The following is a 26838-nucleotide window of genomic DNA, read 5'->3' as shown; positions in this document are numbered from 1 at the left end:
TGCCGCCGGCTTCCCGCACCGCGGCGCCAGGGAGCCCCACGCAGTGCGCACCTTTGCTGTCGGGTTTCCCAGTTGCCTTCCGGGAACCCCCTGGAACCCCTGCGGCTCGGGTGGGCGCAGTCACGCTTGCCTCAACCCGCAGCTCGCGCTCCTCCCTCTGCCTCAGCTCAAGTGAGCGCTCAGTGTCCCTCTCTGAGCATGCGCAGCCCGGCGCCCTCCCCGCCCCTCCCGCCCACCCCCCGCCTCCCCGCCAGCCTTTTGCTCCTTCCTTTCATTAAACAAACAGATCCTGCAACCTGGACCCTGTGCAAGCGACAGCGAGAAGCGGAGGCGGAGGCAGAGTGCGGGATGGGCGCCGAGGGGGATCTGTGATCCCGCGCACACCCCCATCCTCGCGCGCGCGCGCACACACACATACACATACTCGTACAAACACACTCGTCCACACCCGCGCCGCACGTTCGCCGGCTCGCTTGCCCACGCAGGCGGAATGCAGCAGAGCCCCAGGAGCGTGTCCCCGGCCGCTGCCTGAATGCACCTCGCTCCCGGGAGCGGGACGGCCCAGTAGGGCGCACCGGAGGACGCTCCGCCGCTGGAGGTGAGTGGGGCGCCGGCAGCCGCTGGCCGTTCCGGGACACCGGGCAGGAGGCAGGGGGCAGGTTCCCGGCCGGACGTGGCGGCACAGGTGGCCCAAACCCAGTTTGCGGGTTTCAAGGTGGAGATGCAGGCGGCGCCGGGGCTGCGCAGGGGAGAGGGAGATCCCAGGGACGGCCGCTTCCCTCGAGGTGTCAGATTGACCCAGCAGAAAGCTACACCGCCCCTGCTCGTAAACTTTCCTCCCCTGTCATTTGGAAAACGTGGAGACAAAGGGGGCGTGGAGGCTCCCTCTGTCCCGTTCCACCCTGCATTCCGGGCTGCGACGGGAGCCGGTGTGCGGGCGGGGGCGCCCTGCAGGTAGCAGATGCCAAGAACTCCTTCCCTTTCCTCGGCGGGGGTTGGGATTCTCACTCCCAGCTGTAAGCGTTGCCGGTGATTTTCCCTCAGGCGTGGGCACCTGTCATCCTTTCCTCTTCCCAGCCCCCGCACTCCAGGCGCATCGTAGTGGGGGGTGGGGAGGAGTTGTCACCTGGAGAATTAGAGGGGTAGCCTTTGGCTTTCTCATTCAGCACCGGTGCCAGAGGCGCCGGGGTGAGGCTCGGGTCATTGAGCGGATGAATGATGGGTTACTGAAAGGCTTGCCATAATCACCTCCTAGAAACGCTGGGCGCTGGGATCTCACCTCCCCTGGGAAGGTGCTGTCTTCAGATACACCAAGGCGGCAGCACTGGGAGCTGTGCGAAGGCTGCTGTGACAGCGGCTGCAGCCTGGGGAAGCTGGGCTTTATTTTTGTCCTGGGGTTTTATGGCACACACGTGGAATATGTAGAGGATTCTGGGTTATTTGTCTTTGTGGGGCTATCGTTTTCCCTTTTAGCCTCTTCCGTGGGAAAGATTCTCTGCAGCCTGATATCTAGCTGGTGGACAGGCGCCGTTCTGACATTTCTTCGGGATCCCAGGGAAGAGGTCCTGGGAAAACGACTCCCTAAAATGCCAGCTCCATTGGGGCGGGGTCTCAGAGTGCACCTGGGAATTGCCTCAAATTTAATGGCTCTTTGAGACAGCAGAGACTGGGTCAGCGCGTGAGAAGTCCAGGATTAGGACAAAGGCGAATAGAAGAAGGACAGATGATGGCCATTTAAGAGAGGATTGACTAGAGGCCAGTTAAGGCAGGAAGAGGTGGAATGTGAGAAAGGTGCTCTGCAGCCGAAATGAAATTCATATATCCCTTCTACTTCTAGAGTTGGAGGCTCTCATTCATCAGTGGGACTCAAATGTGGAGATTTCTGGGACATCACATCTGGAGTGTAAGAGACTTGAATATTCCTGGGCTAACTTTTAGCACAATCACAAATCCAGTCTACAAGTCTAGAAAGTGCCAGGTGTGAGAGTTTCCATCTTGATGTTTTGTTTACACTTGGAAGGTGGGATGGGCAGATGGGTATATTTTTGTCTCTACCTAAGGAGCTTTGAATTGGTAACAGTGTCTAGGGAACCTGGAAACCAAGCTGATGCTGACAGAAGAAAACACTAGAGGCTGAGATTCAGTACTTGTGACTGTGGGTTCTCAGAGGGTTTCTTTTCACTTTGAGATGACAGGTGGAGGCCATCTCTCTGCTGCTCTGAGGACCTTTTTTAATTTTTAACATTTTGTAACTTTTTCAAAGTGAGAGGAAAAAAATGATATACATGAGGTTAACTGAGAAAGTTCAAAGAAAGACCTTGATTCTTAAATCAGTATAATGAAAGGTGAGGAAGTTTCTGACAAAGAAAAAAAAAAAAGGAGGAAATTGGGAAAGTGATGCGTGTTATTAAAACAGCTTTGCTTTTATGATATTTATAAACCATTCAGTTAGCATATTGGATGTTCTCATTATTTTTCTTGCCAAACATGGCAAGAAAAGATTATGATTTTTTTTGGTTTTGTTTTTTACTAGAGCTGTATTTTCTCTCTTTATGATCTACTTTCTTTTCCTACATCTGCAAGTTCAATTCACTTGATTATATTAAGATTGTATTTACAAATATTCATTGACCACCTAAGCCCATATTTAGCATTGGAGGTCATATAAAAAGGTATGCCATAATCTGGCCCTCAAAGAATTTATGATCTAGTTGTAAATATAAGATTGACACACCTGAAATAATTAAAAGGTAGGATAGCTCTGCACTTTACTGTAAGCTCTTAACATGTCTGCTATTCGCTCCATCCTTGCTCCTGGCCTTTAATCACATTTAGACAACATACCTCAGCACTTATTATGAACTAGAGGCTGGAAAGAAAAAACAAAAACAAAAAACAACAAAAGGAAGTAAAAATAGTTCCAGTTTTCAAGGAGGAGGAAACATAATATAGTATCTAGTGAGCTGTGATGCAATCTGATTAATTGTATAATTGTAGGAAATCAGTGCTAATAGTACAGATGTAAGTGAATTTTTTTTCTTCCCCTGGGTGATTTCAGCAGATGATTTTTGAGACATATTAAAAAACATCGTTCCTTCCAGGTAGGGAAGGAAAGAAAGGCTGTCCCAGGCAGAGGAAGTTTGTGAGCATGCCCGACGAATTAGGGTAACTATAAGCCACTCCATGTGGCTCCAGCACATGGTGCTGGAGGGTGGACACAGAGATGAACCACAACTGGGTGACACTAACAATTAATGTCATGAAGTCAGTGTTTGGATCCAGATATGCCCAGGATGCTGTGGAGGCACAAAGGGAGGGCATCCACCTACAGGAGGGAAAGAAAAGCAAGAAAGTTTCTTAGGGAGGAGGAGGTGAGCTGTGCCTTGAAGGACAAGGCACAGAGAAGGGCTTCCTAGGCAGAAAAACCACAGTAGAGCTGGAAGTGTGGCTGCAGTGAGAGATGTGGTCTTCTAGCTCCATGGCATAGCAAACCATCAGGCCAGAGAGGCAGACAGAGATCAAGTATAAATGGAAATACCCCAAGCAAAAGGGCTTCAGTTTTATCCAGAAGGGGAGGAGAGAATGTGAAGGTTGGGGAAGTTTGAGATGATCAGATATGCACCAGGGAAAGAAGGCTGTGACAACTGCGTGGTGGATGGATTGGAGGGGGTGAGACTGGAGGCAGGGAGCTTATTGTGGACATATAGGTGTGAAAGGAGGAGGCTGGAGGCAGTGGCAGTGGAGCGCAGGAGCTATGACTGGGAGGCCAGTGAGGAAAGAGAACCCTGCTAATCTGAGAAGGGCCTCCTATGTGCTCCCATACTCACTATGCCTTATCTCCTCAGCATTCACTGCGTAGCTCATGGTCCTGTATTTCAAAGGCATGGTGTTTACAGCTGTACCTCCAGCATTCATCACAGGCTTGGTACAGGGAAGGGACTCAAGAAATATTTGTTGAATAAATGATTAAGTTAATGAATGAGAAAATTCTGTCATGAAGTGATGATTCCTGCATAAGAATAGTAGACTTCCATTTTTCCAAGGTGATCAACCTTTGGGAGGTCAGTGACAAAATGATCCAGGGAGGCTACCTCTATTAGGAGCTGTCCTGTGAAGGGCCAATATAAAAGCAGCATTGTGATATCACATTTTCTGTATTTAAAAAATTATATTGTCAACCCATCTTGGGAGCAACAGCACTCAGCACAAGTCCTGATTCGTAGTAGGCTGTTAGTAAACCTAAGTCCCTTCTCTTTCCCGTGACTTGTCAAGATTTTCTGATTTTCTGTACTTTGCTCAAACTTTTAGGATCATCTTGGGCCAGGCAGTTGCAAGGCATAGGGTCTCATTTAAAGAGCTCATAGCATCTTGGCATCCAGATATGAGGGCTGGACCACCCACGTTCCAGTCATAACCATGCAGCCCTAGGAATTGGGTCCCTTGCTGAACCAAACCTAAGTATATATATTGAGTTACAATCTTAAAATCCCAATAAGAGGGGTCAGAATGGACAAAAGCATGAGAATTTGTTTTCAGGTTGACTACAGGGGATGGCAGAGAAGGAGTCATCAGAGAGAGCACTTTGGGTGTGACCTTTAGTAGCTAGAAGAATTGAGGCAGAGGACTGGGGGAGAGTGTTGAGCTCTGAAAAGCGAAAGGCTCAATGCTGTTTTACGGAAGTGAATTTGGGGGTGACACTGGGACATCCTGGAAAGCCTACGGCACAGATCCCTGTGCGTAGTGATTTCACAGTCAGTGCCAGCTATTGTTCTTATTAAGGGAGAGGAAGGAGAGAGCAGGAGACCATCAAGGCAAAGATTAAGTCACAGCACGTAGCAACATTCAGGAATTAAGGAGAGAAACAGTATCCGAGGACAGGCAGACAGGGTGGGAATGAATTGGCATGAAAGCAAAAACGGGAGAGTCCTGAGACTCATGCTCAGGATTCCCGGTGCCCTCCGACCTGCTGCCCGGCCTCCTGTGAACGCCTGCACGCAGAGCGGAGTCACCTTTAATCCCCGTGCCACCCGAGGTGCCTGAGACAGAGATTCCAACGCCTGTCCAAAGCTACCGAGCCAGCGAGTGGTAGAATCGGGTCTGCAAGCCCATTTTACTAATCCTACAAGCTGCCCCCTCTCATCAGAAGCATACAGTACCAGGATGATTTTAAGAGCAGAGAGGTTGACAAGACTGAAGGCGGGGAACTGAAAAAAAGACGACGCATAAGAGTTCAGTGGTGACCATTAAGAAAGCAATTTTTGTCCAGCCGCGTGCTCGCAGGCCGTATTTCAGAGAGTTCGGTGGGCAGTGGAGGTGAAGCAATCCAGGCGAGGCGTACCTATCAGTCATTTATGATGTCTGGTGGGGGATAGAGTTATAAGGTCAAAGAGAGAAGGTTCAGTGAACCTCAAATGCAGTGTTTATCAAGGGGGAACAATGGGAAGAGCTGGTGTCTAAGAAGAACAAAAGGTGTGGGAAATGAGAACAGGAGAGTAGAGACAGAGGAGGAGGGCTGCCTTTTTCCAAGAGCGTGTAAAGATGGGTGGAAGACAAATATGGGGCATATTCTTCTCCCCCAAAATTAAACTACTGAGCTGCTTACTGCCGCCCAGAGAACTCAGATCCTTGACTGTTCTGGAAACTTAAGCAGTCTCTGAGTGCTGTACATTAAGGGTGTCACTCGGGCATGCCTGTGCTGAACCTTGTTAATGTAGCATAGTGACGGAGAACCCAAAGCCTGGAGTTAGAGCGGCTGTGTTTGAATTTTGGCTTTACTTATCACCTGTGTGACTTTGGGCAACTGATTTGTGTCTTTGTGCCTCAAATGTCTCCTGCTCTAAAGATGGAGATAATCACCCTAACCCATTGTCTACAGTTGTGATGATTGGAAGAGTTCATATTTGTGAAGCTTGGCATAAAGTAAGTGCTCAGTAAATTGTAGGGCTTATGTCTGACAACAGTGAGGTTCAAAACGTCAAGCTTGGACTATATGCTTGGGACTCTAGAGACTGTGTTTCAGCATTGGTTTAAAAAGATTTTGGTTGGTTATAAATAGCTGGCTGTAATCCTATCTTCCTAGGTGCAGGAATTAAATCAGCAGACAGACTATGGCAGGAGCAGACCAAGGTGGAGGAGATGTGACCAAACAACAACAAAAATTTGGTTGCTTTCAGCCTGGTCCTCACATTCTGCAGGCTCATGGGCGTCACACAACAGCTACTTTGCTACTTAGCAAACTGGTTCCAGGGAAGTGACTACATGTATTAATTACAGTGCCTCTCTGGTGCCAAGGGATTATAAACTCTAAATACCTCAGATATGAAGTTTGCAACAGTCTCTGGAAATTAAAAGCCTCCCTTTTTTCATGGAAATGTGATGTGTTTGAAAATAGAATCCCGGTGGATATAGAAGTCTCCTAGCGAGTGGGCAACGGTCTGACCAGTGCTCTCTGCGTTACACTCAGCCAAGTACTTTTTTATTTCTATTGCTCTGTAATTGAAGACTGATTTTTGTTTGTTTGTCTCATTGCTCCTATTTGTGTTTCAGCAATAACGAACTTATTGTAGTTTCCCAACTGAGATTTTTGTTTTTAACCTTCAGGTCTTTGCCGTGTTCTTTTCTCTTTCTGGAATCCCATCCTTGCCTTCCCCTGCCTACCTCCCTTGTCCTTTAGGTGAATGTCACTTTCTAGGGAAAACTGTCCAAACCTTTTAGCATTCGGGTTGGCTTCCTTTTTGGGTGTGTTTCTGTAGTCCTCAACTTTGTATTTTTTAATACCTAACGTAGTACTGTTCACCTAACAATTTCTCAGCAAACATTTTGGATTGAATGACTGAGTGGAGGAATCTTGCTCTTTTTAGTCATTGCTATACCCCTACAAGGCAGCTTTACATTATAGGAACTCATAGAATTTTCAAGTTTAATGTTTCAATGGAAGTTTCATAATCTGACTTCCAAGTGAAACCAGGTGAGTAGACTGAGAACCTCGTAAGCTCGGTGATTTGCTGGAGGCCATGTAGCTAAGCAGTGTGAGAACTGGGACCAGAACCCCAATATCTGATTTCAGATGCAGGGTCCATCCAGGGTCAGGATCAGGGTGAGCTGAGTGAGGCAGTGTCCTGCAAATGCAGGGTTTGTTCCTATCTTTATTTAAAATGTTGATGTTTTGCATTAATTTGGATTCTTTTAAAATAGTGCATCAAAATATTGTTTATCTTGATTACTAAGGTGTTTTTTTGTTTGTTTGTTTTTGACACCTCTTTAAGTTTCTGTGCCTGATGTGAATGTCTCACTCTCCTCAGACTGGTCCCAGCTTTGCTCTTTCCACAAAGTAGGAGGGAAGATGCTTTCTAGCCTTCCAGCACTGGCATCAGAATGCAGTAACACTACATATGGCATGGGCCCTAATTGAAAGTATCGAAGGAAACGCCATTCATGTGGGCTGTTAAAAAATGTTTCATGATCTGGCTGACCTGCTGATTAGTAAACATTGCATTCACAGTATAAAAGCAAAGCCAAAAGGAAAAAAATAAAGTTGAATAAAAGCTCTATTACTTGTCTGTCTATCTGTTTCTATGTCTCAGGGCTAACAGACAACATAGAGATTGTCTTCATTTATAAGTTTATGTGTGTTGTTTATATATACTGTATTTTTTAGTTATTTAAGATCCAAGGTAGAAAAGGAGGAAGTCATTCTACCCATCAACTTGTCTGGTCTTGGCTTATGTCACTACTGGCCTATTTTGAAGATTTGAGGCCAGAAGATTAAAACAATAATAACAATTTGTCTTTCTGCCCAAAAAATAGGAAATGAGGGAAAAGCAGCATTAAATAATGGAAAGGAGAAAAAGAGATAAGTGGAAGAAATTTTGAGGGGTATCTAGCTACAAAGTAACATCCAAAGTACAACTGTCAAGTATAGAAGGGGCTTTGCATGTACTCTTTTCTTAATTTCTACAGCAGACTGGAGTAGATATTAATATCCCCATTTGATGGCTGGACAAACCATGTCTCAGAAAGGTGAGTTAGCTTACCAGGCTCTCTAAAATTAGAGACTGATTCAAACCCAGGTCTGGGTTTAAAGCCTTTACTCATCCCACATCATCCTTCTGATCTCAGAGGCTTGGGGTGACAGGAGGTCTCCCCACTACTCTCCACTGTCACCAAACCCTTAGGTGCAGGGCTTTGGGGGGCATGTCTGCATTCAATGGATAGAAAGTCAGCCATTGGCTCCTCTCCTGCCATTATTTTCTTTCTACACTACATTTATCTTTTCCTATTCATCAATAACAACAGAAAGCAGAAATGCAAACACAGAGGAAATAAATACCCCCTTTGTGTAAAAGCCATAAATTTTTATGCGATACCAATGCACACGTGTTACCTTGCTTCCGTTTGGTTAGTGTAAAGCCAGTAGGCACGGCCACTATCACAGCTGCCTGGCCCGTGCAGGTTTGCATTGGATTCAGACAGTCGGTAAAGAAACAATGGAGCCAAAAACTGATGGGCCTGGGCCATCATCTTTAATCCTAGCTTGCACTCAACGGGCAAGTAAAAATACATACTGGGCTCCAAAACCCACTCATTCAGTGCTCACAAAGCTACTAACTTTATCCGAGTTTCCTAGAATCAAAGGTTTCTAGCTCACCAGACTTATTCACCTCTGTTCCCCATCTGCTTCCTTCTCCCTGCACAAACTGGCCTCTCACTCAACACTCCGCCATCTTGGCTGCTTCTCCTGGCCTCCTCCACGTGGCCCTTCTCTGCTGTCCTCTCTGTTCTCTCCTCTAATGATAATCTCAGGAACCAAGAGCACAAGCTCCTGTTCTGCCCCCATTTTATAGTGTAGAAATCAAAACCTTTAATCCAATATACAAAATAGGGAAGTCTCTAATACAAAATCACATATCTGAGTCATGATGGGATTTTACCACCCCACATCAAAAAGAGTGGGAAAGGCTTAGTCCTAAAACCAAGCCCTAGGCTACAAGGATCCTGCCTGCCCACAGCCCACCCCCAACACACATTAATATCACCTGGTTGACGGGTCTCTATGCGGGCAGCACTATCTTTAACAAAGTGAGCATAATATATTTTATCTGCCCAACAATCCACCCCTATGCTCACTTTACTACCCACAATCTACACCACTGGCATCCCTGTGCAGGGAAATTAGCACATTACACAAATTACAACAGCACAAATCATACAGTTTCAGCAATCACAAAGGTACACTTTATCAGTCTCTGAGCACTTTGCCCAAAGCGCAAAATGTCCTAGGCCTTCTTTCTAGCCATGGGAAAAGCTTCCCGGGGCAGGGAAGTGCTTCCAGCAAAGCCACCCCCCACCCCATCAGGGTATTTCACATTGTCCAAAATCTGTAAGTCCATCTAACAAAGGAGCCATTGCCCACTCCGGTCATAGTCCAGGAAATCAGTCCATGCATGTGGGGCATCAGCCACCCCCCTCATTCCTGCCATCCTGGCAGGTCTTACACTGTCCCAAAGAGGGGCATGTGGCAATGGCAGTCAGCATTTCCATCTTGGCTCTGGAGTGCATGATAGCGTCCATCCTATGTCCCCAAAATCACAGACCTGCCAGGAGCATTGCAAGAACTCCTTGCTTCTGGGCTCTCATCTTATGGAGACTGCGGATTGCAACTCCAGCCTGATTCTCCTCATCCTCCAAAGATGAACTGAAAATACCAGCTCCCATTGCCGGTCTCGAGCCCCGGGCTGCCGCAGCCTTCTGCTCTGCAGACCTTGCAGCTCTGGACCCAGCCTCAGCCTCAGCCCTGGCCTCCTGCCGCTGCTGGCTCTCCACAATATCCAGGGCAATCTGCAACTCACGAACCTGTGAATCCTCCTCCAACATTTGCTCCATTTCCAGGCGAATCTCGCAAACCTGGTCGGGCTCCTCTTCCAGCGCTTCATCCAGCTCCAGGGTCAGCATCTTTTTCTCCCATGTTTGCTCCAGCTCCTTCTACTGCTCAGTTTGCAGGTCCCGGGCAGCCTCTTCCACGGAGCTCCCAATTTCCTCACCCATGGCTGTAAAAGTCAGCCAGCCTATGGTCCCCAAAAGGAAAGCCATGGGGAACCATAACAGCAGCCAGTCCTCTACTCCACCGCTCAAAGGTGGTGGTGGCTCTTTGCCGATCTGTATCAAATCCTGCCAACTACACCAAATGTAAAGCCAGTAGGCACAGCCACTATCACAACCGCCTGGCCCGTGCAGGTTCGCATTGGATTTGGACAGTTGGTGCTCTCTCGGTTCCTAGGATTGGCATTAGAGAGCAGAGCAGAGAAAGGCCATGTGGAGGAGGCTAGGAGAAGCAGCCAAGATGGTGGAGTGTTGAGTGAGAGGCCAGTTTGTACAGAGTTTGTGCAGGGAGAAGGAAGGAGATGGGGAACAGAGGTGAATAAGGCTGGTGAGCTAGAAACTTTTGATTCTAGGAAACTCGGATAAGTCAGTAGCTTTGTGAGCACTGAATGTGAGTGGGTTTTGGAGCCCAGTGTGTGTTTTTACTTGCCCACTGGGTGCAAGCTAGGATTAAAGATGATGGCCCACCAGTTTTTGGCTCTGTTGTTTCTTTACCGACTGTTCGAATCCAATGCGAACCTGCATGGGTGCTGGAGGAGGATTCACAGGGCAGGCAGAATCCTTGTAGCCTGGGGCTTGGTTCTAGGACTAAGCCTTTTCCACCCTTTTTGATGTGGGGCAGTACAATCCCATCATGACTCAGATATGTGATTTTGTATTAGAGACTTCCCTATTTTGTATATTGGATTAAAGGTTTTGATTTCTACACTATAAAATGGGGGCAGAACAGGAGCTTGCGCTCTTGGTTCCTGAGATTATCATTAGAGGAGAGAACAGAGAGGACAGCAGAGAAGGGCCATGTGGAGGAGGCCAGGAGAAGCAGTCAAGATGGCGGAGTGTTGAGTGAGAGGGCAGTTTGTGCAGAGTTTGTGCAGGGAGAAGGAAGGAGATGGGGAATAGAGGTGAATAAAGTCTGATGAGCTAGAAACCTTTGATTCTAGGAAACTTGGATAAGTCAGTAGCCTTGTGAGCACTGAATGTGAGTGGGTTTTGGAGCCCAGTGTGTGTTTTTACTTGCCCGCTGGGTGCAAGCTAGGATTAAAGATGATGGCCCAGGCCCATCAGTTTTTGGCTCCATTGTTTCTTTACCGACTGTTTGAATCCAATGCGAACCTGCATGGGCCAGGCCACTGTGCTGGTGACCGTGGCTTCTGGCTTTACAGTTAGAAAGGGGCTTTTTCTTTGGGCATTATGGCATCAAGTGTGCTAGCAATGCTCCCAGACACAGACTGGAGAAAAGGTGATCATAATTACTGGAGCAAACCCATCACAGGGAGGGGTGATGTGTGTGTACGGTCGACGGTCAAGGGTTTCTGGGCGCTCTTTTTATTGGTGTTTCTGATGAATAGCATGGAGTTGTGACCCCCACCTCCAACACTTTAAATTTAATAATGCGCATAATCAAGTGAAATCGGATATAATGAGCAAGAAATGAAATCTGGTGGAGAGGAGTGCTGTTCAGCTGGAGCTCTGCAAGCTGAGGTGCTTTATCATTATCCCCATTCCCAACCTTTGTGGCTATCGCTTCCAGGCAAAGCCACACTCAAACACTCCAATAATCAGCCCGCAGCCTGCTCCCTGGGGTCACAGGAACTGCGAGGGAAAAAAAGTAAGACCTTTTCATTCACACTTGTATTAGCTGGAAAAAACATGATCATGATCTCTCTCTCTCTGTCTCTCTCTGTCTCTCTCTCTCTCTCTCTCTCTCTGTGTGTGTGTGTGTGTGTGTGTGTGTTTCTGTGAAAAGCAAAGCAATATCTCCAGGTTTGAGAAAATCTTTGGGATTTTTTCCACAGGCTGACATACAACATGTGGCCAGGCTAGTTTGGAACAATTAGAGTATGTATTGTACCAATCACCAAACTGATTGAACCTATTCTATATGGACTACAGTGTTGTACGAAATGCAGATGTAATGAAGCACCTGGCGTAGAAGTAAAATCAGTCATACTTCTGCTCTGACTTTTTCCCCAGAAAAGCACCAGAATTTGTTTGGTGTGTGTTTCTTCAAAGTTTTGATTCTTTAATGTTTTGGTAACATTTACATATCTTATTGTATTTTTTTTTAAGGTGGAAATATCCATTACCTGTTATTTTACCATGTACTTTTAGTTACAACTCCAAATGAAAGCAATTTCTTTGGATTAGTAAGCCGTTGGTAAATATTACTATTGTATGAGAAGGAGGAATGCTATTTTGCATCCTAAAACAGAGCTGAGCTGGCATACCCTAGGATCCTTTGCCCATCTGTCCTCGTGTATATTTTGTAGATACCACCAGTGAACAAATATTTTCTGAGCGCCTCCTAGGAGCCACCTACTGTTCCATGTGCTTTCCAGCCCATTGCATTTTAGGAAGAGATAAAGTAATCAGATGATTTAATTTGAACCTAATGAACGGCAACAGCTGTAAATTTTCCTTGATTCACAGAATGTCTGTGTTAATCTATTCCTATTGTCTTATTTTTCCAGATGAGAATTGAGGTCCATTGAGGTTAAGCAACTTGCCCAGGGTCCCCCAGCTGGGGACTGGAGAGGTTGAGATGAGAGGCTGTAGTTTTTATCCCATTAGTAAGTCAGTGCTGATTCCATTATATCTACTGGTCTGCAAAACAACCCTCACATCTGGAAGAGGGAACTAGGGAATTTACTTCCCAACATGAGCTTGAGCAATGAATTCCTAGAAAATGGAAACTCATGCTTAATGTAAATATTTTTCCCCACAAGTTGCTCCAGAGACTGCCTCCCTGCGCTCATACCCCTCCCTGCCCATCTAACCTCTGCCTAAGCTCCACGTTCCCCTCCTCTCTGGCTTGATAGTCTCCAATTTTAGTAACACTTTGAAGTTAAGCAACAATCTGACTATGGCGTTGAGATGAGACGGTGCCCACATTACCCAGGGAGGGTGTTCTATGAACTTGTTGGCAGAGATTGATTTTCCTGTTTCGCTTCTTGCCATCTTGAACCTGAAGGAATGTGTTCCAAAATCAATGCGTTTTAGCTGCCAACTTGAATCAAACACAAACCCTTCCTTATACTAACAGATGACTTTTCTCCATGATGGGAGCATAAATGAAACCCTGGTTCTTAAATACTCTAATTATCTTTTCCTGCTATGAAGGCAGGATCATGTGGGGCGTGCACAGCCTGTACTGTGTAGCCAGGTGAAGCTGGGTTCCAGTCCCTGCTTTGTCATTCGCTGGCGTTGTGCTGTCAGGCCAAACTCTTTGTCTAAGTCTGAGATCTCTTCATCTGTGAGACAGAGATGATAAAAGTACCCTTCTCCCAACAGAAATTTTGTAAAGAATAAATAAATTACTTGCCTTAACGCAGAGTGGAGAACATAAGGACTAAGGAAATTGTAGCAACTATTATTCATTATGCTACACACATGACATAGAGCTGATATAGCTCTCAGAACCACTTAGATGCCAAGCTTTAGTTGTAAAAAACCAGAGATTCATATTAGTCAAAAACAAAATACTGGCTTGTTACTCTTTCTTCTATAATACTTTAACCTCCTTTAAAAAATAAATAAAAATGAAGACTTAAACCCAGAAGCTGAAAGTCTGACTCATTATCCTGGTAACCCCTAAAATTTGTTGGGTCACCTTCAGTTGCCGCTGACCCGCGAACCGCGGAATTTGGAAGCATAGCAGGAGCTGGGAGAATGGCGGGGTTTGATTATATATACATTGAAGCTTAGCTTTGAAGGATAAATCTCAGTTCTTTTTCTCTCTGCATTATTGCACTTTCATGGAAATGCTTTGGAACTGAAGAATATGTATGACTTTCCCAAACATTAAGACAACATTATTAATCACTGTTGGTTAAATACATGCTTTTAGTCTCATTTCCTTGGTTGCACTGGTAGGTTCCCTAGACTCCATGCACTTACATAGAATCTTCTTCATCTTGTTCTTTTAGGGACGTGTACAGACCACCCAAGGATACTTCCTGTCAAGGAGTTTTTCTGGCCTATTACACCCATTGTTTAGAGCAAAAGGAAATATCTACTCACCAAGGGTTTCCCTCACTTTATTTTTCTCTCCCAGGTACTGGACCCCCTGCCTCCCCCCATCCTAAACTAAACATAATAGTACATTACTTTTAAGGTAGCTTCAGCTTTCAAGCACCCTGCTTCTGAACATCTAGAACTACAGGAAAAACTTGAGCCCTCTTCTTTTTCTTCAGGAAATGACTGTAAGTGACTCTACTTTTGACCAAAAGGAAGTTTTATCAAATTATAATTGCCTAGGCAAGTTATAATTACCTGGGCAATATTTTTATAAATGCAGGTGATTTAAATATGGTTAAAAATAAACAAAAAAGAATCATTCTATTATTTCAGAAAAGGAAACACCAACTTTACTGTAACAGGTGTTCTGTATGGCCGTTACCCAGGACAGTGTCTCCTCTGACAATTTTCCAATCTTCTCTCCCCTTTGTCCAGAGTCCCTTTCACTTGCATTTGTTTCTGTCTATGTTTTTGCTGACTTTAGACAGCCCTTGCTGCTAATTCTTAATGCATGACTCCCGGTCTGCACCCATCCCCAGTAACTTTGCAGCCCATACCCACCCCAGCCCTTGAAAGAGAACATAAAAATCATTTGGCAATGGTGGAACGTAGTGGAAAGTATAAGATTTCAATAAAAATATCTGAGTTTGAGGTCCTGGTAGTTGGCTCAGTGAATAGAGCATTTACCCAGCATGTGGAAGTCCCAAGTTCCATCCCCTGTCAGGGCACACATGAGAAGCGACCATCTGCTTTTCTTCCCCTCCTTCTCCCCCTTCTCTCTTCCCCAGTGGCTCGACTGGTTCGAGTGTCGGCCTTAGGCACTGAGGATAGCTCAGCTGATTCAAGCATCAGCCCCAGAAGGGGGTTGCAGGGTAGATCCTGTTTGGGGTGCATGTGGGAATCTGTCTCTCTATCTCGTCTCCTCCCACTTAAAATATTAGCAAAAAAAGATCTCAGTTTAAGCTTTGACAACATCACTTACTCACTGTGTAACCTGAGTTTTCTTAACCTCTCTAGATTTAATTGTTTCATTTTAAAAATGTGAATCAGATTAACTCCTAGAGAATTGTTCTGAGATAATATATGAGAAGGTAAACTCTAAAATTTTGCAAAAGTGCTCATTTATTAATACATTATTATTAATTCAGCACCACAGTTTTATAGGAAATGCAAGGAGGTGAAGTAACTCTTCCAGGAATGTCAGGCTCGGAGTTTTACTGTTCAGTTGTCAATTGAAAACCAAAGCATGTTGTGTGAATCAGATGGAAATGCATGTGCTGGCTGGAGATATAAATTACCTTAGGATCAGATGTGTTTCTCTTTGATGTGACTCAGAAATGTTCTATCATAAATAGAATACATGTTTAGCATTCATACAGGAATCACGTTACCTAGTTTGCCCAAAATTAGTTACCTAAAGCTATTAAATTTTATGGTTATGTTTTAATATGAAGTGTGTCTGAGATTACCCAGAGGCATTGAGAAGGTTCTTAGCCTTGATTTTAAAACTGTGAGTGGATGGAGCAGAGGTTGGGGGGGGGGCTGCTTACAGAAGAGGAAAATGAAGAGGTCAAAGTGGGGAGAGGTCAGAGCTGCTCCGGAAAGCATCAGCTACTTGGCATGAACCTAAAACGGAAGGAAAAGGCCTGCCAGGAAAGGCTGTGTGCTTTGAAAGCATCAAACTCAATAACGAAATAAGGGTCCCACACCCTTTACCTCTGTTGAGTTGAAGAAACCAAAACCATGTTGATGAAAATCATCAGGAAAATTCAAGTGGATGAATAGGTAGACCTGGAGAGGCTGGTCAAGGTCTTAATGACAGGCAACAGTTGAAACTGGACACATTCCTCTTCTTTTATTATCAGAAATATTTGAGTGTGCAGCAAATATGTGTTGAATGGGTGACTAAATGAAAGAGTTAAGTGAATGAATATGTGAACGAGCAGAGTTATGAATGAATGGGATTACCCTGAGCTTCTGAGTGTTGGAAGCTGGATGCCTAATGGATCAACTTGGTTGGGCAATGGGTAAGAGAAAATAAGCCAAAAATGTGTTGGGTTAGAGATATCGAATGATTGCTTTTAAATAAATTTTAGCAAGACAGTGTCAGTTGAAAGGCTTGCCCCAAAGCTGTGTAAGCTATTATAAGAGGTGGATTTAATGGCAGGTGCACCAGGGTCGTGCCCTGAGCCCCGACTTCTGAAGGGCCCGATTGAAGGGCCACAAAACCCCAACTTTACAGTTTTTTCTAATATAAGGGGCCCAATATTTTCTTCTGCACGTGGGGCCTCAACTGACCTTAAATCTGCCTCTGGCTATTATGCCATTTGATGCTTAAAGAGTATATGATATCCTTATACTGCCTTAGAGATATACCTAGTATAAAATAGTGAGTAGGCTCTGGAGTCCAACAGATAATTTTCAGTTCTGCTTTACTGGCTTTGACATGGGCAAGATATTTAACCTTTCTGACCTTCACTTTTCTCATCTAAAAGTGGTCCAATAATTACTCCTACCTTATATAATTATTGTAAGGAGTGTATGAGCTGTCTGTAAATCTCCTTGTTAATAAATGTCAGTTGCCTTGTCTTTTACTTAGTCTTGAACAAAATATTGGCAACCACCCTTTAGGTCAGGGGTCCCCAAACTACGGCCCGCGGGCCGCAAGCAGCCCCCAGAGGCCATTTATCTGGCCCTCGCTGCACTTCCGGAAAGGGCACCTCTTTCATTGGTGGAAAGTGAGACTACTGTATGCGGCGGCGCCGCAAAGCACAGCATCGCTCACATACAGTACTACTTCCGGTGACACGGGATGCATGTGTCACAGCTATAGAAGCACATCATATCACTTGTTACGGCTAGCAGTGACAAATATGGAACCGGACATTGACCATCTCATTAGCCAAAAGCAGGCCCATAGTTCCCATTGAAATACTAGTCAGTTTGTTGATTTAAATTTGCTTGTTCTTTATTTTAAGTACTGTATTTATTCCCGTTTTGTTTTTTTACTTTAAAATAAGATATGTGCAGTGTGTATAGGGATTTGTTTATAGTTTTTTTTTTATAGCCTGGCCCTCCAACGGTCTGAGGGACAGTGAACTGGCCCCCTGTGTAAAAAGTTTGGGGACCCCTGCTTTAGGTAGACATGTCAAAAATGAATAAAGGATTATAATTTCTCCCAATGTTCAGAAATTCATATTAACCAACACTGGTTTCTTCCTACAAAATCCAACATATACATTCTTAAGCATGTTTGAGTTTATAAATGCACTAAATTGGGGGCCTACTAAACACAGACTTCACTTTGTCAGTAGCTCCATGTGAACTTCACCCAGGATAGCTCAAAGAAAAGGGAACCCCTGGGTGCTGTTGGTGGAAACACAGATTTTTGCAGCCACTATGGAAAACAGTATGGAGGTTCCTTAAAAAATTAAAAATGGAACTGTTTTATAACTCAGTGATCCTACTTCTGGGTATATATCTAAAGAAACCCAAAACACTAATTTGAAGGAATATATGCACCCCTATATTTATTGCAGTGTTATTTGCAATAGCCAAGATATAGGAGCAACCCAAGTGCCCTTCGGTAGGCGATAAAGAAAGTGATGGTACATATATACAATGGAACACTACTCAGCCATAAGAAAGACTGAAATCTTACCATTTGTGACAGCATGGATGGACCTAGAGGGTATTATGCTCAGTGAAATAAGACAGACAAATACTTTACAATCTCACTTTTATGTGGATCTAAAGAACAAAATAAATGGAGAAATAAAATAGAAACAGACTCATAGATACAGAGAACAGACTGATGGTTGCCAGAGGGGAAGGGGTTGAGGGAGGTGATGAGTAAAAAAGGTAAAGGGATTAAGAAGTACAGACAGGTAGTTACAAGATAATCATGGGATGTGAAGTAGAGCATAGGGAATATAGCCAATAATATTGTAATAACTGTGCATGGTGCGAGGCGAAAGTATCGGAGGGAGCACTTTGCAAAGTATGTAGTTATCTAACCACTGTGCAGTACACCTAGAACTAATACAAGACAATATTGAATGTAAAAAAATAAATTAACTAATTTCCTTTAAAAATATGTTTATAACGGTCATGTTATAGCTTCATCCTGTCTCTAAATACATCTGTGGCTGTAGGTCACCTTGAATGCCCTCCTGTCTTTGAGCAAGCCTTCCATTTCTTTTCTTCTCACTCCTTTTTATTAGTCACATATTTCTTTTCCTGAGGCTGCTGATTTTGGCTAATGTTACTAAGATATTTAGGAACCGAATCTTTATTGTTAAGGGAGGTGTTTCAGCTTAGATAAGTCTTGTGATTGTCCTCGAATTGTACCATATTGGTAGGTGGGCATCTGGCCTATTTTATGAAAGAGACTCAATTAATATTTGTAAATGGATGGACTGAATGAGCTGCTGCTCTTTCATTCCATTTGCCATGCTCCAAAGCCATTTGGCCCAACTTCATTCTTTCTTTCTCTGTGTCTTGAGAACTGTGTCAGGAGAAATGTGCCAGAGGAACAAGTCCATAAATAGATCATTACTCACAGGGAGGAATGCCAAATAGCCTTGTTCTGTATCCAAGAAAGCATTGGGGCTCCTGAAAAGCAAAATGAAAAATGACAACTGAGTTTACCATTTCATTGGGAAGACAAAAAACATAGACAGAAGACAGCATGATCCCTGACCTAGTGAGTATTTGTGGTAAGATGCACCAGACCTGCCCTGAGCTAATTGAAAACCACAGGGACCCCAGAGCCCTTTGTCTAAACTTCTTATGGAGTCTCATCTAGTCCTATAAAGTACCAGAGAAGAATACGATGCTTTGAGATACGAGACTGTCCTGGAGAAGTGGGACTCATAATGAGACAGTGAAGAAACCAGATATCCTTTTTTAGGAAAAGTTGTTTGTTTTTTTAAATGTAAACTATAAAGATTGATGTGATGCTCTTTCACTTCAGGGAGATTCTCAGAAGCATTGATTTTATCATAGGAAATATGCATATCTCCTAATGCATGTGCATCGAATGCTCATACTTCAATAGCCACAAATCCTCAGAGGCCAGCGAAGATTTGGATTCAGAGCCATTGTCTAAAGAGTGGGCCATTCATAAGAACATGGATGATGAAGCCTCAAAAGATAGGGGACTAATAGCAGTACATGTGGCATACAATGGGTTAATAAATGTGCTATCAAAGAGCACTACACAGTGATGAGAAATAGACAACAGTAAAATGAACAAAGGGTACAAACAGGAAACTCAAAAAAGGTAAAATGCAAATAAGGTAATAACCATATAAAGGAAAGTTCAATTTCAGTAGTTGGCAGAAAAAAACAAATAAAAACTCAAGATACCATTTCAAAGCCATTAGATTGGTTAAAAAGATTTAATTTCTTTGTAAATGTGTGTATGGGTGTGCACATGTATATGTGAAAACATACACTTTGTACACTGCTGTTGGTTCTATGAATTACTACAACAGTTTCAGAACTTAATTGGATTATATTTTCAAAGCTGAAAATGCACATCTTCTCATTCAGTAAGCTGAATTTGGGGAAGACACCCTAAGGAAATAAGGACCTGAATTTTTAAAGGGATATATATTTATATCTCCAGTAATACAGCATTTATTAACTTAACTATGAAAAGTATCTGAGAGCTTATCAGTGGGACAGTGAATAAATTATGAAATACTAAATAAATTGAAAAGGTGGCTTTATGTTTATTTACCTGGAGGGAATGTTCATTACACCTTGTCAAGTGGAAAAAGAAAATTAGTAATAGTAACTAAAACATGTATTGTTTACCATGTGCCAAGCCTTTTTCTAAGCTGCATGTATTACTTCACTGAAAGCCAAACTACCAATTACAGTTGAGAAAATAAAGCAGAGAGAAGCTAAATGACTTCCAAGACCACATAAGAGCTTAGCAGGAGGTAGAGCTGGAATTTAAACCTTTGTGGGATAGCTCTGACTGGGCACCCTTAGTGACCATGGCGTACGTTTTCTCAAGTGATGGTTATTATAAAATTCCACTTTTGCATTTAAAAAGGCACAAAAATAAGCACATGTATACATACACATTTGTATGGAAAACAATATAATGAATAATAAGAATAAACTGTATTTTGTATACTTACAACTGTAAACCTAATTTTGCCCCACCCTGTATGTTAAAAGTGATGCTTCTAATAAGAGCCTTGATTGTTTTAAAAAACATATTAGTGAGATCAGTTTGTCTTTGAGTTTATCAAACCCAAACAACTAAAACGAGATCCTTCATAATGATTCCAGGAAATTCCAAGGTCTGTGACTTTGAGTCCTCCTCAAAGTCTTTTTTGTCAAAAGGCTTACATACTGGGAGAATCTGCTGTCCAGTCTGAGTGGTGGGGAGATCCACGGAGCAGGTTGTATTTTAAACACAAAGTCATAAATGTAAAAGATAGAAAAGAGCAATGAAAAGTAAGTAGAATTGAGCTTGCCAGGTAGGGTTTGGGCCTACTTTTTGATACTGTAATATATATGAGGAAGATATCCTAAATGAGTAGCTGCTGTGTTTTCCCCTATTCCAGTTGTTCCTGGAAGAAGCAAGTCTGAAGGGATGGTGGATATTGTAAGAAGACTTTAAAATACTGTGGAGTAGGCTAGAAAAAGGATCCCAGGAGAGGGAGGACATCCCAAAAGATGATCTTGTCTCTCGATGGGTAGTGATAAGTCAACAGAAAACATATTTATGAGTCAAATTGGCCCAGGTTGGCCTTGGCTCTATGATGAAGCATCAGCCTGGTGCAGCAGTGGCTGCGGATTCGACTGCTGGTTAAGGCACATAGAAGAAGCAGTCAATAAGTGCCCAACTAAATGTAACAACTAAGTGAAACAATGAGCTGATACTTTTCTCTCTCTCCCTCTCTCTCAAATCAGTGGGAAAAATGTTTAAAAATTGTCCCAAGTTGATAGCAATGGTAGTATTGACTGGTCCGGGGCAAACCAAAACTATTTCACTTCTAAAGCCTGCATTCTGGAACAGTTGTGTATCATAATGTCTTAGCCTTTCGTCTGACAGTCTCTGCACTTGTCCTTTCATCCATCACCCCTTAGCTGGACTCAGCCTTCTCTTCGTAAATAGAACATTTCACTCAAACTCGACTGTCACTCTAGATTCAGTTTGTTTCCTCCCATGGCTTCCTTTACAGACTCCTTTCTTACTTTTCCTTTTGCATCTCTGGCTTGTTATTTTCTGTCTGCTTTTCACACCCTTCAATGCTGGTGTGGATGAGTCCCCATGAGATTTCTACAATGCTCCTGGTATTGTTTTTGGTTTTGCCACTGTCCTGGTAATTAAGGCTGTCATCATTTTTTCCCATATATTTTTTTCACTTATATCTTAATTAGCCTGTTACCTCCACTCTTTCCAATTCATTGTAACTAGTGCTATCTGATCTATGTATATAACTACAACTCTAATCATATCGCCCCATTCCTCAGCAATTTTAGTAGCTCACCATGACATCCAAACTCCTTTCTGGCACTCAAGATCCTCCAATATTAAGCTCCAGGGTGTCTTCCCTATCTTACCTCTTACCTGTTCAAGCTGCATAAAATATCTTGCCTTTCCACAGAAATACCCTGCATATTCTTGCTGACATGTCTTAAAACTTCTTGTGCCATGGTCACCTCTCAAAATTTTAACTATTCTTCAGAATGTACTAAAGTCTTCCACCACCTTTTCAGACACTCCTATTTAGAAAAAATCATTTACTACTTAATTTTCATGTTATAATCTGTTCTTCTATTAGTGCTCATTTCATTTTTGTTCTTGCTTGATAGCTATTTTGTACACGTGTAGTCTCTTCCACTCATTGTGCACCTAGCTGAAGATTGGTAGCATCTATTTTTTAAATTTAGAGAGACAGAAAGAATATAAGTAATTCCAACACCCAGATGGTGAGAATCAAGATGAGAACTTTGATGTGTCGCCTTGCAGGACTTCTTTATGCCTATATATAGTGCTCTTCCTTTTAACAAGTAATATGATATCAATATTCAGGGTGGGGCAAAAGTAGGTTTATAGTTGTGAATATGTGAAACAGAGTTTATTCCTGTATTATTATTTATTACTGTATTATTTTCCATATGAACAACTATAAACAGATTTTTCCCTACCCCGTGTGTATATGTATTTTTTTTTTTTTTTATTTCTGAAGCTGGAAACAGGGAGAGACAGACAGACTCCCGCATGCGCCCGACCGGGATCCACCCAGCATGCCCACCATGGGCGACGCTCTGCCCACCAGGGGGCGATGCTCTGCCCATCCTGGGCGTCGCCATGTTGCGACCAGAGCCACTCTAGCGCCTGGGGCTGAGGCCACAGAGCCATCCCCAGCGCCCGGGCCATCTTTGCTCCAATGGAGCCTTGGCTGCGGGAGGGGAAGAGAGAGACAGAGAGGAAGGCGCGGCGGAGGGGTGGAGAAGCAAATGGGCGCTTCTCCTGTGTGCCCTGGCCGGGAATCGAACCCGGGTCCTCCGCACGCTAGGCCGACGCTCTACCGCTGAGCCAACCGGCCAGGGCTATGTATTTTTATAACTTGTTCTAATACTTAATGGGAAATCAGAACTGAGTGAGTTGGCTCCAATGGTAGTTAAGAAGTTGTTCTAGGAACAGATTGCCTGAGTGTCTGCTTTACTACTTCCTGACTAGGTGAATTAAGGCATCATATTTAACCTTTTCTTTAATTCCCTAATCTATAAAATATAGATATTAATAATACCTACTTCTTATACTTGTGGCAAGGATTGAATGATATAATCCACATAAAATATTTCCCATAGTGTATATGACATAATCATACAATAAATGTTACTTGTTAATATTATAAAAATTATATCCTGAATATCTCCATATGATAATAAATATGGTCTAGACCAGCAGTTCTCAAATGATGGTGATTTCACCCCGTAGGGGACATTCTTTAGACATTTTTGGCTAATACAGTGAGGGAAGAAAGGATGCTGCTGGCATCTAATGAACGGAGGGTAGAACTGCTGTTAAACATCTTGCAGTGCACAGGACAGCCCTCCATAGTCAAATAATTATCTGATTTCCAATGTCAACAGTGGCAAGGTTGGCAATGATGATCTATTCTAGGGTGTTCAGGGCCTCAGGGGGCACAACTGACATAAGTGAGATGACTAGGTGACTGGGGTTTCTCTGTACCTTGTCTTTCTCCCTATAGGAACCTAGCCTGGGCTAGTTCATCTGGTGGCAGAGGTTTCCCAGCGGTAAGGGAGGGTAAACCCCACTGTGTAAATATATTTCAGTTCTCCTGTGTTGTTTTCTAATGTCCATTTCCCGAAGCAAGTTCTTTGGCCAAACCCAGATTCAAGGGGTAGAGAAATAGACTCCACTTTTCAATGGGAAGAGCTACAAACCAGTGTAGCTTTTAAAGATCTACCACCCACATAGGGTTGGACACATTGAACTGAGACTCATCCTGCTAAACTGCCCTCCAGGAAGGCTGTACCAATCTACTCACCCAACAGTTGCTTGTATTTTATTATCTCACAGATACTTCTAAGTTGGTGTTAAAAAAGATATTAGCATAGTCTTTGGTCAGTCAGGTGAAAATAAAAGGGCCCCATAGAAATAGAACAAATTGAAAAGTTTATATTAATTCATTTTTGATGCTTTCTCTCAGAAGAGTCAGGATTCATGTGGTAAACAGCCTGGTGGAATGTCAACTCAGAGGACACACAGTACCTATGCCAGAAGACATAAAAAGATTTATTTTCTCCCACAAGGCTGCTTTTCTTATACTTCCTATTTCAGTTAATGGGACCACCATTATCTAAGCCAGAAACCCAGGTCTCCTCTTGGAACCTGCCTCTCCCTTCCTTTTGCAATCTAGCCTTCCATTACTTTACCTTTGAATTCCTTCTCATATTGATTCCATGTTTCCCTACCCCCATCAGCATAGGATTAATTTGTATTTTTATTACTCTTTACTTGGAGCATTACAATATCCTTTGTGTCTACTCTCAGTTACCCAAGAACACCCACCTACTGTAGTGCTTCCAGAGTTCTGATTCCCAAATTAAAATCAGACCAAGTCAATTCCATGACAAAAATCCCTTGCATTTTTATGTGCTTTGTGGAATCTCCGTGTCCTTCCGGAATCAAGTTCAAATTCCTTAGCAGAGCATTAACACCCCTGCTCCAGGGGAAATGATCATACTCTATCCATATTACGAGATTGGTTAGATAAATAAGTGAGATGCTATGTGTATGCTGAATAGATGAATGGGTGTACGAATCAATAAAAGAATCAATGAATACAAAAGAAGTACTTCTGTGTGGCTGGAGTATAGAATTGGGAAGTTGTCGGGAAAAGATGAAGCTGGAAGGGCTATCTGAGACTTGATTATAAATTGCCTTGTGTATCAGGCTGAGAAGACAGAATTTGATTCTGTAAGAAACCAGGAGCATATGATAGCCTCTGCTATGGAAAATAATCTCTAGAAAGGGAAATATCAAACCCAATATACAGTACATTTCAATGTCAAAAAATGATTTGTCTGAGTATTCTTTTCCGTGTTAAATCACAATTTCCTGATGAAAATTAATCCTTCTCATGCATTTATTTCTTTGGACACAATCTTTGAGCTGTTTCAGAAAATGGCCTCAGCCACATATTTGAAGCGTGTTGATGACATAGTCAATTGGAACAGAATCCAAAATAGTTTTGGTGTCCTGAAGTCAAGGTGTAATAGTTCTATTAGGCTTTCCCACTTGCCTTTGCACAAACCTAGGAGTCCTCTCTTACATGGGGCTTGTTCTTCACAAAGACTCATTGCTTATTATCCGGTGCCCTGTGATCTCTGAGGTTACTGAAAATTGATTTCTTCCAGTGCCTTTCCTTGGTGCCAGCCAAAGAAACCTTGACCATTGGTGGAGGAAGAGAACTGCAAACACATGAATAAACAAACAAAAATAAATAAAAAAGGAACCTTCTTTGTTTCAGGTCTCTTGACTCCTGCAAAGCTGCAAACCTCTTCTGTGGGCATTTGCTGCGTCAGCCCAAAGTGAAGCAGACAGGAGGGGAATTGAAGAAGGCCATTAGGAGCTGAACCAGCAGGAACCTGATAAGGAGAGTCATTGGCCCTGCTGGGAGCATGAAAGCTGGGGTGGTCTGTGGCAGGAATGGAACGGAGCTGCTTTTTCTTTGCTCCTACAGCTAACAGCATGGCCATTTCGTAAACAAAGGGCTCCATGCGAACTGCTCACCCTGAGCTCATCAGTTCAGTGTTTAGGACTCAGAGCCCCTTTTAGTCAGAACCAATGAGTGGAGAAAGAGGGTATCATCGGGATGGGCTTCTTTCTCATACTTTGAATAAGACCTTGAAGGGTCTGCCTTCTGTGAAGCATCATCTGTAACATTAGTTTATTTTTGAGTTTTTATGCTAAGAATGAAAAAGATCTTAAATTTATTAGCCCTTTCCTCTTCTATGCCAATCCTGGAAGCATCCTTTCGATACTCATCTAATAAAGACAATCTCTGAAACCCCCAAATAAGAGATTGAAATGTGTTATGAGTTCTTATTTCATTCAAGACAGGACTTACTTTTCATTCCCCAGCTGAGACAGTTGTATTTGTCTTTCTGGAATCAGTGTGCTCAAGTGTTTCAAGTAATTGAAAAGATCAGTTTATTAATTTCTTATAGAATTGGATTAGACATTCTCATTTCCAATGGCAGCTTTACGCTTACTCATTGTCTTGAATGACCTTAAATATTGCTGCTATCTTCCTGCTCCATTATTTATGTAATCACTAACCCTTGGTTAGACTGCTTCAGGTCGTATAAAATCACTTACAGATATTTTCAACGTGCACACAGAGGCCGTTTATGTCATAATCCAGTTTGATGGTTTTTTTCCCCCTGCATTACCTCATGTGGGAATTCTTGTTTAAACTTTATTGATCGGTCTGGTTTAGGTGCTGGCTGTACATTTCCACGCACATGGGTAGGATGGAGAGGTGCAGTGAACCGTCTTACACATTTTGAGTCTTTTCTTGCCAGTGGACACAATTAACTTCATCTCTTTTGAGCTGTCAGTTTATTGTTTGTTTGGAATACATTTGCTTAGGCACAAACACTGCTTACATGATGTAAATTCCTCAAAGCTAACCATCTCCTCTATTGGTGGTTGGCAACTTCTATTCTATGCCAGCTATTAACATGAAAGCATTAATAATAATTTCCATTTATTAAGTTTTCTTCAGTGCCAGAATCTGTGCAAGTTCTTTATGTACATGATCTCATTAATCTGTCAATATTCCAGGCAAATGTGCACTATTATTATTTATAGTCTTCAGGTGAGAAAAGAGACACCCAAAGAAGTTGAGTAACAGAACCAGTATGATTTAAGAATCAGGGTTCGCATTTGTGGTTTTCTGACTCTCAAATCTACGCTCTTAATCATTTTATTTTATAGGCTCCAAAGGGAACATATTCCATCTTCTGGTTGTTAAAATGTTTTATCTTGCCCTGGCCGGTTGGCTCAGTGGTAGAGCTTCAGCCTGGCGTGCAGGAGTCCCGGGTTTGATTCCCGGCCAGGGCACACAGGAGAAGCACCCATCTGCTTCTCCACCCCTCCCCCTCTCCTTCCTCTCTGTCTCTCTCTTCCCCTCCCGCAGCCAAGGCTCCATTGGA

At 43.2% G+C, this 26838-nt stretch overlaps 1 protein-coding gene across 2 annotated transcripts in view; it reads left to right on the top strand.

Moving 5' to 3' along the window:
- The first annotated feature begins 282 nt into the window (after positions 1-282).
- PLPPR1 (phospholipid phosphatase related 1) overlaps positions 283-26838 on the top strand; it is a 252725-nt gene continuing 226169 nt past the window's right edge. For both annotated transcript variants that reach the window (XM_066256635.1, XM_066256634.1), the window contains exon 1: positions 283-598. The gene's annotated coding sequence lies outside the window, so the exon portion shown is untranslated. The remainder of the gene's footprint in view (positions 599-26838) is intronic.

Source organism: Saccopteryx bilineata, chromosome 2 (genome assembly GCF_036850765.1).
Source record: "Saccopteryx bilineata isolate mSacBil1 chromosome 2, mSacBil1_pri_phased_curated, whole genome shotgun sequence".
NCBI classification, from domain to species: domain Eukaryota; kingdom Metazoa; phylum Chordata; class Mammalia; order Chiroptera; family Emballonuridae; genus Saccopteryx; species Saccopteryx bilineata.
Note: the sequence above shows the minus strand (reverse complement) of the source record. Positions and strands in the feature narration are given on the sequence as shown.